Consider the following 13818-nt stretch of genomic DNA (forward strand, 5'->3'; position numbering starts at 1 on the left):
TAGTGTTTTCTATGTCTGCCCTCCTGTGTGTAAGGCCAGACACATCTCTCTACCAAATGCCAACCCGACTCTTTTGTGTGTGCCTCCCCCTCCCCCCAAAAACAATGAGGTGCTCAGGTGTAATTGTACAGAATTTGAACAATAATCCTGGCTTTCTTCTTAAAATGAACACTAGTGCATGAAAGGTAATATACCCCTCTTTTGCTGAGTGGAGGGCTCTGAAAGGTCACACTGGGAGAGAGTCTCTGAATTGTTTGGAAAATAGCCAATTTGATTACAATGGGCAATTCTGAGCTTACAGTTTGCTTGTGTCTATCCTGCCTAAAGTGGCATCATTTGTAATAAAATCTGTATTGCAGAAGTGCTACGGAAGAAATCACAAGCCCAATTTCTATTCTGCTGAAGAATCAGGAAGGGGACTTATATATCAAAACTATGATACAACCCGTTCAGCATTGCCTAAAATAGAGATATCCAAAGCAAGTTCATAAGCATTACATTGATATTAATACATACCTGCTAAACAGTCAGAATTAACAGCAGTTTGGGGACAAAATGAACACTAAAAGCTACCGCCAAGCTTTGAAGGACTATTTTAATTTTTACAAATACCAAATTCAGAACAGACAGAATCCAAAGCATTTCTTTGTTCTCACTGTCTAGGTGTAGGACCTGTCACTATCCTGGAAATTGCCATGTGCTTTCCTGTTAACCCGGTGGCTAACAAGACCAATTTGAACTCACACATAACAACAGTGATTCACTTGTCTGATTCACAAATCTTCTTTGTCTCGTTGCATGAAATGGCAGGATTCAAGATTCTAGTACAATACTACTAGTTTTGCCTGTAATTCCCAATGTAAAGCATCATTGTTAGGGCCACTTTGGATAAATTAGTTTTCCCAGACATGCTATGTTTTTTCTGGATCTATTTGAAGATTATTTTGTATTTGCCTAGGGTTTGCAGTCATCTTGTAACTCTAACACACATCCACTGGGGTGCAACTGCTCAGCAGGTCTGGCACCTTTAGAAATACAAAGGACCTAACTGCAGGTTCTTGCAGGTGGGTTGCTTACAGATTGAAGCTCCCTCTCAATTCCTTACATATTTCTAAGTATCTGATTAATAAATAACCACAGGTAGCTGTAGGACTGCAATTGAAACTGCAGAGGACTTGCAAATGGCCTGAGTAATTTTAAAGTAGGCTGCATCAACCTGTTCCAAGTCCCCTTGTTTCATTTAGTCCCACTGGAAAGCTACAGTGCAACCAGAGTTACTCCCTCCAATGGCCTGGTGTGATGGCTGCAAAATTCACTAAAAAAGTATTACCATGTGATTCGTTGCTGGAAATCAACTGTTTCCAGCTAAATAATACAGTTGGATGTACCATCTTAATGGCAAGGGAGGATAAAACAAAACAAAATAAACAGAAGTGTCCCTCCACAAATTATCTATTTTATCTAGAAATTTCTTAAGGTTGCTACTCCTTGAGGAGATTTCTTCAAGTTTTTCCGATGGTGATCAACCAGGAGAAGTCCATTCAACTTCTACCAGAATCTCTTCACACAGCTTGGATAAATGTGCAGACTAACTGAAGACCAAAAAACCATGCTGTTACAGTCTGCTCTTTCAGAAAAAAAAAAAATTCATAGTACTTGATTTACATAGATAGTCTCACCCAAACCTCAGAGCTTGATGAAGATCACTCATCACTCCAGTTTTTTGGCATCCAAGCATCTTTTCATAATTTTTTTTTCTTCTGCTGTGACTTTTTTTGATGCTTTTCTTGAAAGAGTCTCCTATCTTAATTTCCAATAAGACAATAAAGAGTAATGTGAAGAATTTTCACCCTGTGTTAAGGATTAAAGGCCTAGTTTTCAATTTTCAGTTCATTAAGAACTCCTCCAAAAAGAATCCATTTTCTGATGGTCAGGATCCTTTGTTCTAATACAAGGCAAGGGATTTAAAGAAGACCTCTTATGTAAGCCATTTAAAAACAGTCATAAATAGATAAAAAGAGAAAATAATATACAAAATAATCACAAATGGAAAACAGACTGAGACACAGATTTTCAGACTCTTTCAGCTGCCATGAAGAGTTTTGATGCGTATTTCCAGCATTTGTAGGGTTTTTTTATTTTTTGCTATTGAAAACTGTAAGTTAAGCATATTGCCACAATTCTTCACAAAGGACCCTGTGTGAGTGAAAAAAATCAACAAATTATAAATCTCTAGTCAGGTTACTAAATTCCTCTCTGGCACAAAGAAATGCAGAGAAACTTGCCTATTTGTAAACTTTCTGAGAGAGCTACCAAGACGTTGTAAGAAAGAAGGACTAGGCAGCAAATAATTTTCATGTCCATAAAGATTTGATATTGAAATTTTTTTTGCAGCCTCAAAAAAAAAAAAAAATTAAGAGAATCAGAGAATAGTTTCAGAGGCAAATAATTTTTCCAAAAAAATAAAAAAAGACAAAACTTCAGTTCTGTTCAACTGAAACATTGCATTTGACCTAGTTTATCATTATTGCACAAAAGAAAAAGTTGTTTCTCACTGAAAAAAAATCAATGTTTATAATTTTGTTCATAGTAAAGTAGATATTTCTTATTGCACTTGGGATTTATTAGCAAATAATTTATTAGCAAATAATAATTTCTTAATGAAACCACTCATTTTCTGAAATTCTTACAGCACATCAGCATTTTCTCTTGAAAGAGATAATGTAGAATTCCCATCCAACAACACTAAAGAACATTCCTCTATCTTCAGGCATGGCTTAAGGAGCACTGACTTTTCACCTATGATATTATTGAAGCTTATGGATCTCTTTCTTGACTCTCTTTCAAATAGTTGGAATCAGAAAAACACACCAGGAGAGCATTATTTATCACAAATCACCTTTTTTGAAATATTACATGAAACAATGGAGAATCCCCTAATTTCAGGAGTGGCACCCTCCTTGAGTATGAACTGAAGTTGTACTTATAAACAAGAATTCCAAATTCCACCACCACCTAACTAAAACCACTACCCCTCCTGAACTGTTACCATATAAGTGTCAAGTGGTATCAAAGGTATCTGTTCCCTGAGTCATTCCCAGTATATAGTATTTATAGTGTTGAAAACTCTCTATTTTCTATCATAAGTATAAGAAAGGAAAGCAGAACTAAAAAAAAATAAAAAAAAAATTAAAAAAAATAAAAAAGCAAGCTTCTTTTTCTACTTTTTTTGTAAGTAACCTTGAATCAGAATGCAGTTTGCATCTGTATATCTCATCAAGAATATATGTCATTTCTCTAAATAAGCATCATATATCTCAATAGTAGGGTCAGTTACCCACCCCTACCCCCTCACAGTAGCTGATCTATCAAGTTAAATCACAGGCTATTTGATACAAGTGTCAATGTAGATCTGACACTAAAAAAATAACTCACAGTGGGACAGAAAAACAGTAAACAAGGCAGAAAAAATTAACTCCTTAGGTTCTCAAGTTACTAAAATCCAGAGAGGCTGGTGCACAATTCATGCGGTAACCCAGAGTATATTTTAGTTCAACTATTTTGAATATGTACACAGTTTTTCATAACTTTCTTCTCTTTCATTTTCAGACCTCTTCAATAACATGTTGTCTTTCTTTTCTTGTTCTTCTCTGAGAACTTTACTGCTTCACTTTCCACATAACCCCTTCCTCTCTGATGGACACCATTCCCCGTCACAGTCGTATTTTTCTCCAAATTAAAAAAGCTCAAAATACAATGTTCCCAGAACCATTTAAAAACAACAGCATCTGCTAAAACAGAAAAGGCTTGTAGAATCAATAAGACTGAAACTTGACTTGATCAGATTTTCTAGTAGGAGTTTTTTCCACAAATTCAACATTAAAATATTTAATGGGAACAGATGTTCACATTTCAAGTAGCCCAAAACATTCAACGGAAGATAATAGGAGACCAAAGCTACCAAAGCTTCATGCTCGGAAGACCCACCAGCCCAATATATCCCCAATCGGGAATTCATGTCTGTACAAGATAAGGCAGCTCCAGCCCTGCTCCTGGGACTAAAGACCTGTTCAGAATGCAAGAGCTCCTGCAGAAGAGGCTGAGACCCAGTATGGGATGCAGTGAAGCACAGCCAACACCATGACTTGTTGGGTGCTTCTCTGGCACTTCTCCAGCCCTGAGCCAGCAGGAGAAGTAGCACAGCATGATTGGTTCCCACTGGTCCCTCTCTCGTTGTCTCATCTCCCTGGGCTTCACACAGCCTCATCTGTAAGCCTATGAGTACAGACACTCACCAGTTCCATCTTCCAAGCCTTGCCTGAGCATAACTTCAGAGGAGTAGGTGACACAGGCCTAAGAGGGCTGGGAGCCCACTCATAATCCACCACTGTGGACAACAACAGCACACCACTACCCTAACTCTGACCTGGCCTCTCCTACCCGCCAGTGAGTCTGAGGCCCTTTGAGCAGGCATCCTGCTTTTTGTGCTGCATCATGGCTCACCCCAAAGAGGAAGGATACATCTTTATCAAGTGCTTTTTATAAGAGCATCTCAAAGACCAGATGTTATTTCCAAAGACTGTAACCCTTTGTAATCTATGTGTAGCATCCAAATTTTTTTACAAAAGATTTTGACTTCATCCCAATACAAAAAAAGTGGGGGAGAAGTACATACTCTCTAAAACTTCGAAGATAAATTTTCTTGGCCATATTTAGTAATGTGTTCCTGCATAAATACTATGGTGCATTTAAGCTACAGTCTAGCTTCCTTCAAAGTCATCACCTTACTCCTGACAGCAGCTACACAAGATCACTGCACTGCAAAGCTGTGCCAAGCATCAGTCTTACTTCAATACATGGCACATCAAATGCTACTGGCTTGGCAATAGAGAGAGATGACAACACTCATTCTGCCTCTCAGTTGCAGGATATCTCCATACTCAGGAAGATGACAAAAGACAAGCACATATAAAAGGTCCTTGAATAGAACAAAAGTAAGATTATTATTTACTTCAGCCTAAAAGACCTAGTGTATAAAAAACACTTTTTCCTCTTTAAAAAGCATTGAGTTTGCAGCTGTCACAGTGGAAGTTTTATACCATGAGCTCTAGTGTTGCTCTGCAGGAATGGCTTGCTTTACCGCCATCTCAGAAGTGGGATGTGATGGGCAGTGCAGCCACAAAGAGCACTGTAATAGGAGAACATGGAAAGAAAAGGACCCTGAGAATAAGTACAGTGAAGGGGCATATGTTGACATATTCCTTTGGTTTAACAATAAGTGTTTTACTGTTCTCAACAGTGTTGATGTCCCAAACATTAACAATCTCCCTACAAGTAACACAAAACTTATGCAGTACATAGACACAGCACACAGAATTAGGAGAGAAAATGTATTAGTTTTAGATACCAGGCCTTCAATGGATGGTGGATTTCCCGGCCTCAGCCCCAGATTTCAGTGGTCTGCAAGGATGGCTCTGGAGAACACCTTCCAGTCTTGTCCTGCTTTGTTTTCCCTGCAGATTCCTACATTTCAGGAAGCTCCTCTTTGGGAAGCATTCACAGCATGCTTGTTTCCAATTTATTAATTAGAACTAAATAACTGGGCAAAAGTGTAATATGCATATGAGCAAACACAATTAGAATAAAGTGTGGAAGTAGCAAATTCATCTAATGATCAGGTTGATTAAATTACTTCAGATAAACCAACAATTCCTTATAAGCACTGTGCAATGGTTTAGGAAGGCTACAGTCTCATTTAGCTCCCAGCCTGGAAAATAACAGGGCTTTCATCGACTCTCAGTGCCAAGTGACATATTTAAGTTCCAGCCAAATAGCTGGTACAGGGAGTGTCAATTGCTCCCAGGCTGAAACCAGTATTGAGACTGCAGCTCTGCTGCCAGCTCCAAGAGTTTGTGCAGATTATTGGTTATCTAACACTAGCCAGCCCTTTCTTTCACTGGCCTCTCCCCCTCAAAACTTCCAACAATGGATTACAGTGGATTACATCAGAGATATTTCAATATTTCAACATGACACAGCTTCTTAAATATAATATTCAGAAGACAAATTCAATGAAATAGCATGATCTATCATGATTCAGCTGTAGCTAGTTACAGCAAAAATCCTTCTTTACTCATTGTGCTCTAGGAATTTTTGCCCCACGTGTGCCAGCCAACAGCTTTCATTTTAAAAATGCAAGAATATTGAAGTAGATATGTTCCTTAACTCACAAAGAAGAGAAAATAAACATGCAAAAGTAGACAAAATCTGAGAGAAAGGATAAGCCGGGAAAAAAATGCAACATCTTTACTTAAAAATCACATTTTGAGAGCTCACTTTTTTTCCTGCAGAAATGCTTGTCTCACAACAGAAATGGCCATGGGATATTTGTTTTGTGTTTGCTGTCTTTGGACATTAATCTGTTTTTAGATTAGTAACATTTTGTTACTCTCTAAATCCTTCCCCTACTCAAACTGGGATTTCAGTTGCTGTGCAAGGTGCAGTTTCTGGAAGCATAAACCACGCAGAAGAATGGGCATGGTCCATGCATTAGAGAGCAGAATCCAGTGCCATCCTGCACATATTCTTGAAGACTGTGCTTTAGTTACACTAAACTGTCCAATAGCTAAAATATGAGTTTATATGAAAGAATTAATGATATCACATTTAACATGAGCCTAGGAATCCAGAAGACAGTTACAGAATCTTGGCAAATCACACTAGATTAACATATTTGAATTGGTGCCTAAAATGTTCAGATCAATGTCTTGGGTTTTTGGTCGACAGCTTTTCCCCTTCAAACTGACAGAGGTTAAAGTACATGCAGTTCATCATTTCAAGGCAAGAATTAGGCTTTGACTAATTGGAAGATTTGCCTGTTATTTAAATGAAACTTGTTTGCAGTTTCATCATCCGTGTGGAATCCAGAAAGGCATCAGACTATCCCATCAATTTAGTTAGCAAAGAATAAATGAATAAATAGGCTGACAATTTTCTCCCCTGGGACTTACACTGTCACTACATTGTTCCTCCATTATTAATTACCTATGTAAAAATAATTCACTGTACAGCAGTATATATTCTATGCTGTAAATGACTGGATCAGGTGCCTTTCTGCTTGTCTTTCTCTGCACATTCAATTCTCTTGGTGTCAGCAAGTGATGCTCGACAGTGCATGCACTGAGGGAAGAAAGGGAAAATCAAGTTGCAGACATCAAAGGGTTACAGCCTACATTTTTTGGATGTGTACAGTAATAGGGTTAGTTCTTTTCTATTTTGTATGAAAGACTCATTTACAGCTGCTGCTTTGCTTCAGAGGTTTGTATTCAGACTGTCTTGGAAGCATTTTGTGTGCAAGGCTGAGATGTAATAAGTTAGCAGATGTCACTGACAGGTCAAGGAGTCCTTCAAATGCTGGAAGCCCACAGATCTCCTAATGAAAAGAGGCAGAAGAGAAGCCAAACACATTTCTTTGAGTCAGACTTTTTTTCAAATATTTTACAAGTGTTTGCTTTGCATAAAAAAAAAAAAATCTTGACACAATTTAGTGGAGTAAAAACTTATGGATTTGTTTATTTTCAGTAAGCTAATACTCTGCAGATTTCTTTCACTTAACCAGTAGGAGAGAGAGGGAAGAAAGAGGGCAGATGGGGGAATTCGGGACTTTCCTGTTATTAAACCTCAGATTTTCACCCACCCTTTACCTAAGTGCCAGAGGAACAGGTAAATTCATCTGCATCCATTGCACAATTAGGTCTATCCCAAATAAGTCCTTTTCTTATGTATCATCTGAATATTTTTGGGGGGTCATTCAAATAATACCACATTTCATTTGTGTCTTACAGATTTTGTCATGTGCTTTTTATCTCCTCTGCTGCAGTATTATTAATCCTTTCAAACCTGCAAAAACTAAGTCAAAGCAAAAATTCAGTCTTCTCAGTCCTACGTCCCAAAGGGCTCTCATAATTTCAGTTCCAGTCCTGTGTAATTTCAAAGCCACTTCACTGCCTCTTCCAGGCAACAATTCCTTCCCAGCCAAAATTTTCGAAAGGGTTCAGACATCCAGTCTCTCTGAAAATGCTACCAATAAGCCAGGAGAAACACATTGAGTATTCTCAGGAGGATGAGATAGGTTATTTTTTCTTATAGCCCTCTCCTGTATTCTGTAGAAGAATGGTGCTGTCTTTAAAGCACTCTTCAGACAAAGATGCGGCTTTGGGGAACATAGCAGTAAAAAATTGTGCTCCCATTGGGCTTTTTGTATAGCAGAGTGCACTTTTCAGCATCTTGTATATTATCTGCTCCCTGCATAAAGGAATTCTAAACTAAATTCCTTGCGGGACCTCCCTCCACATAATGCAAAACTTTAATTTGTGCCCTCTGCTTCTTCCATTTGACACAGATTCAAACTGTCTTGCATCAACCATTCTTCTTATTCCCTCAAGATCCTCATGAAGCAAAATGATCTCACCTCTCAGTCTTCTCTTTCAACAAAGTACAACCCTAATTTCTTAGGTATATTTGGGACAAATAGTTTGCCCCTGTCCTTGCATTATTCTGCTTGCTCTTGCTAAATCTTTGTCTATCACTATAATAATTCTTTAATCTTAGTTGATCAGAAATTAGGATGATAGTACAGGTATGGTCTGTGCAGTACTAAAAGGGGGTAATTTCTAGAAAATTAAATCCACTATGTAATATTTTCAAAGAACTCTATAAATTTCTACACATTTATGCACCAGTTTTAATCTTTTCAACTTCTTCTGCTACTCATTAACTAAATTTTCCTGAACTGCATTTCTGCTTAGTATGATATTTCAGAGTCTGGTCCTCTGTTCTGTCCAGCTCCTCATTACTTTAGTTTTATCTAGGTCGTTCATCCTCCCATTCACACATGCAACTTCTTTGTAGTGGCAGCGCTCCCTATTTCTGCATTATCTGCAAATATTGTTGCTTTATAGCATTTTCATTTTCCTTAGGCTTCTGATAAATAGTATGAATAAGAGTAACAAATCTAGTCCAGCTCTTGTCCATGTAATTCTGTGCTCCTCCATTCAGGTCACACCAAAGCAGTACAAGCTCTCTGTAGTCTATATTGAGGCCACCCCTTAATCCAGTCAAGCACATCACCCCCTGTGCCATACTGCTGACCTCACACATTAGCCTTTTTGCATTTGTTGCCATTGCAAAAGCATAATGAAGCCTGCATAAATTATATCTCCGGCTGCCTCTTGGCAGTCCTTTGCAGTCTTGCCTCAAAATAAAAATTATATCAGCTGGTTAAGACAGGATCATCTCCCTGTTAATCCATGTGCATCTCAATTGATCAAATAATATCTCAGTAAGGGACCCTGGATCCTGTGTCTGATGAGTTTTAATAGCATTTTCTCCACCAGTGCCAGCCATATTGTCATCTGCTTCTTTCTGTCATCTCTGACACAGGCAGGAAATGGCTCAGCACTAAGCAATCTGTGGTACTTGAATACCTATTCTCAAAACAACACAGCATGAGGATTTCAGAAATATTCAGAACAATGGCTTGACGATAAGAGATCCAGGGTACACATTACATGAATACCACTTTTCAAAATGACACAGCAGGAGGATTTCAGAAACACTTAGCTCCTCCTGCTCCTTGAGGATCAGTACAACATACCCTGTTGATAGGGCAAATCAGCCAAGAAGAGCTTCGTGTAAAGGAACTCTGATTTCTTGACAGGTCTTTTTTGCACATGCACACCTCAGAAACTTCAAGCCTCCTGGAACAATTTGCCACTCATAGTTCCCTATTCATAAAACCCTATAAGAAACCTTTCAAAGTTTGCTACTTCTTCGCCATGCTGAGAGCATGATCTCAAAGCACCTCTTATACGACGATACTTTGAAATGGTGAGGGCTATGGTACACATTGCTGTATGGTACATGAAATGCTCAATAATATGCAAAAAAGGGTAAACCCACAAATCTCCCATTTCCATTTTGGAGGAAAACAGTGATGACAAACAAAAGCTGTGGAAGCTGTGGTGGTGATACTGCTTGGTCTTGTGATACTGCTCATCTACTGCATTGGCAGCCTGTACCAGGAGGGCCCCCACAGTCCCAGGTAGAGCAGAGTTTGTCACGAGCTGTGGCAGGGCTCATGCAGGCTTGGGCTGGTTTCTGCTGTACCCTTCTGTCCCAGCTGCATAGGGAACTTGTGCACACTTCCAAATACACAGGGCTGCCATCTGCAGAGGTGAGGGATTGTGAGTCACTGTCCATCCTGATATAAGACTTGGGGCAGCAAATTCCACCTCTGAGTTTAGCCTGTTTTCTTTGACCCCTGGGAAGAGGACTTTGAGCAGTCTGAAAAATACAAAAAGGCTTTGGGTTGTTGCAAAAGACATGAGTGACAGGGAGTTTCTACTCTTGGTTGTGATGGCCACATTCTCTTTACATGACCAGTGTTTCCCTCCAGCTGGGAACTGGTCCTCCAGTCTGTTGAAAAAGTGTGTGGTTTGCAGTAGCTTATAGTGAACCTGCTTCAAGAGTGTTTCATATTGAGCACAATACTGCTTTGATTGGCCTGCTCTTGCTTGACATCTTCTCTTCTTTTGCTGTACTGATCTCCAGGAGAGAGGAGTGTCAAAAAAAAAGGAGAAAAAAAAAGAGCACTTTGAGTAGGGTGATTTCTCCAGGCTAAATCCATTCAGGATGAGCCCCTCCACAACACGGTCTGATTAAAACTCCCTTAAGAGTATTGTGTGAAGTGACTAATTCAGAGAGCTACACAATGTTTATGAAGCTGGGGTCCCATATCTGAAACATACCCTACTTTTATCTATCACAGGGGCTTTTTGGCTCTGACTATTGCTTTCTCTGTGTAGATTTTATATTTTCCTAGCACTAATGGCAGCGATGTCTGCACAGTTGTATTTAAAGTTGTATCAAAGATATCCAATAATGAGAGCACACTTACAGGGAATTTCAAAGTCATCTCTAAAATATAATTTGGGGCTGAAACTCAGCAAGCAAAATCTCATCCCAGAAGCGAATTCTTTTGTAACATTAAGGGGATTGGGGGTGAGGGGGAGAGGGAAGAGAGAAAATTGCTGTGAAGGTGAACAAAAAAGTGCTTTGTGGGGAAGTGAAGAGACTACCTTCAAAGAGCTTAGAATCCCAAATATTGAAGAGAATATGTGCGTAGACTTAAATCTGACAGACAATTTTATCTTTGAAAGTCAGTTCCTGCTTAAGTTCACATTGAGTGTCAAGTGTTTGCCCTTCAAATGAAGCCGAGCACTTATTTTTGAAGGCCTGCTCTTCACCGCAAGCATTAACTCTGCTCATAATTAGTTAATTGTGTGCAAACTCCATCTATTAAATAAGCCCATAAGTGGGCTCTGAGCAGAAAGTCATATTTCGTTTTCTCACTTCCCGCTCTTTTGGAGAGACCCTGCATGAGGCTGGAGTATCTAATTTATTGAGGAGTTCTGATCAAGAAGCTCATGCTGGACCAGTGTGAACAATTAAGAAATGCAAATCCTTTATCACTATCAGTTCTGATGGGGAAAAAATAAAAGGCACTGCAATACTTCTCCCTAGACTCCTTTTGAAGTTCCAAAGAGAGATTCATGACCCACTGCACCTGTGTGCACCAAAATACAACCCTAACAAAACCACGGTAATTCCTGCGAGCCTGTGAGTCCTTTCCCTTACTTTTGAAACCACGGTTTATCTGAGAAAAACAAACTGAAGAGCACAAACCAGAATAACAATAAATAGAAAAAGGAGCACCCAGTAAAGCCACATCAGGACAAAATTAACAGATCACCCTGGAGGACTTTTATACATGCCAGATTGACTGACAAAAGAAGATGCAGAAAGGGTTTATCAGTTGACAACAGCAGTAGCAGATGGCCAAATGGTGTTGGCCAAGAAGTCAACAAGACTGCATTGCCCACATGGAGAGCTGTGTGGAATCAGGCCTTCATCAGGAAGTACTCTGGTCCTTGGGAGGCAGGCAGCTGTGCCCAGCTGTGTCCACAGCAGGTGCACAGGAGCAGCCTCACCCATGCTGACCAAGAGCAGCACTTGCCGTAGTTTAGCAGAGCAATGGTTTCACTGCCCTTTGCTCCCTGCAAATGTCAGACATTGCTTCAGCTGTTCCACACATGGAGGCAAACAGGGAAAAAGTTGGTTTCCCAAAGAGGACCATTTTACCTCGTCCCAAATAAAAATAAAAACAAGCCATTGGATGGACTTCCCATTTATATTGCAAAACAGAGAGCAAACTCTTGATTAGGACCATGCCAACCATCTCCAAGGCACTTCCATTCACTTTCAGTTCAGGATTAGAGCCAGGTGCCATTGCTGTGACTGATGGCAGCACCTATGACTCCTGGCAGAGATTGCTCTGCAAGAGGATGGACCAGGCAGCAAGTAAGCCCTGCCCCTTCCCCATGGAGCTGCACTCCCTGACAGCTGCCAAGACCCTTTCCGCACACAGGGAATTAAGTTTCACAGATGCCTGTGAGTTCAGTATTGCATCTATTCTGAGAAATTGATTATATCCAGGCCAAGGAGAGCAAGGCAAAAACATGCCTGGAGATCTGCCCAAGGTCACATCATTAATCTATTGGAGAGCTTGAAAGGGAGGATAGATCTGCGGGCTCCTACTCCTTTGATTAATAACCAAACCAACATGCCCCCTCTTACGCCCTGGTGTAAATCTAAGTTAATTAAACCAACTTTGGGTGTGAACATTATTAAATCAGTTGAGACCTGGCTAATATCAGATTAACTTGCACCTGCAGGTGCAGAGACACCAGCCAAACTACCATAACCTGTTTTGAAACAAAAATACATGAATCGCCACAGTGGTCCCACCACCCATCTGGTTTGGTGCTGTATGACACCTCTGCAGACCAGTGCTTTGGCAGTCCTGGGAAAAGCTGTCCAAGGCACAAGGAAAGTAAGGAAAAAAAAGGCAGGCTATGCCCAGTGATATGGGGCTAATACAAGGGGATGTAACTGGCAGCTCTAAATTTTCAGATGAAAGAATTATCTCTGCAAAATATATAATATTGTAGCTGTAATTATTAGGAATTGGGATTATCTATTCAAATAGTTCAGTAGCCTGGGGAAGTAAGACATGGAGGGTGACACAGAGTCTCTAATTAAACCAGCTGACCTAGTTGGGAAAAGCAAACTATTGCTCTCATCAGCCCATTTTTGCATCCAAAATGAAAGCCATAGACTTTGAGCTAAGAGCAGGCTAGAAACAATTGCTCTGTGTTCAATCTTCCACAGAGCAACTCAGCAGAGTCATGATTTGCATGTGATACAGAGTGTGTAAATAAAGGTACGTGAATCTCACTGCACCTCCTTGTTTGCTTTGTTTTATATTGCTTAAAACAACAAAAATAAATGCATCACTCATTTCAAACATTGCCATGTCATGGCAGCTGCTCAGTCTTGACCATCACCACTTAGCTTTTGGGTCAATGTTTCCTGGCTATTCTGATATGCCTTGTGGCTTAATTACAAAGGAAGCAGTGACTGCTTTAGAGAGAAGCTCATTTGAGGAATTCAGCGGTGAAAGGAGCCTGGCTCATAGAAGCACTTGAAAGGAAACACCAGGTGCCAAGTGCATTGGTCTAGAGGCTCTATTTTCTTGCCTATGGGTAAAACATAGAAGGGAAGCCAAGAGAAAAGTCACATCACTGCTCAGCATCATTCTTCGCTCACTCCTTTACAATGAAGGTCCTTGTGGGTGGAAATTAGGTTCCCATCCGTGATAGGTATTGCCAGAATTAGCAGCAAAAGAGTCTGGTCTTG

At 39.9% G+C, this 13818-nt stretch overlaps 1 long non-coding RNA gene across 2 annotated transcripts in view; it reads right to left on the reverse strand.

Moving 5' to 3' along the window:
* The window catches only part of LOC146767916 (uncharacterized), a 149667-nt gene that overhangs the window by 10840 nt on the left and 125009 nt on the right, over positions 1-13818 (reverse strand). The gene's annotated exons all lie outside the window — the stretch shown is intronic.

Source organism: Lonchura striata, chromosome 3, assembly GCF_050655825.1.
Source record: "Lonchura striata isolate lonStrDom1 chromosome 3, ASM5065582v1, whole genome shotgun sequence".
Lineage (NCBI taxonomy): Eukaryota > Metazoa > Chordata > Aves > Passeriformes > Estrildidae > Lonchura > Lonchura striata.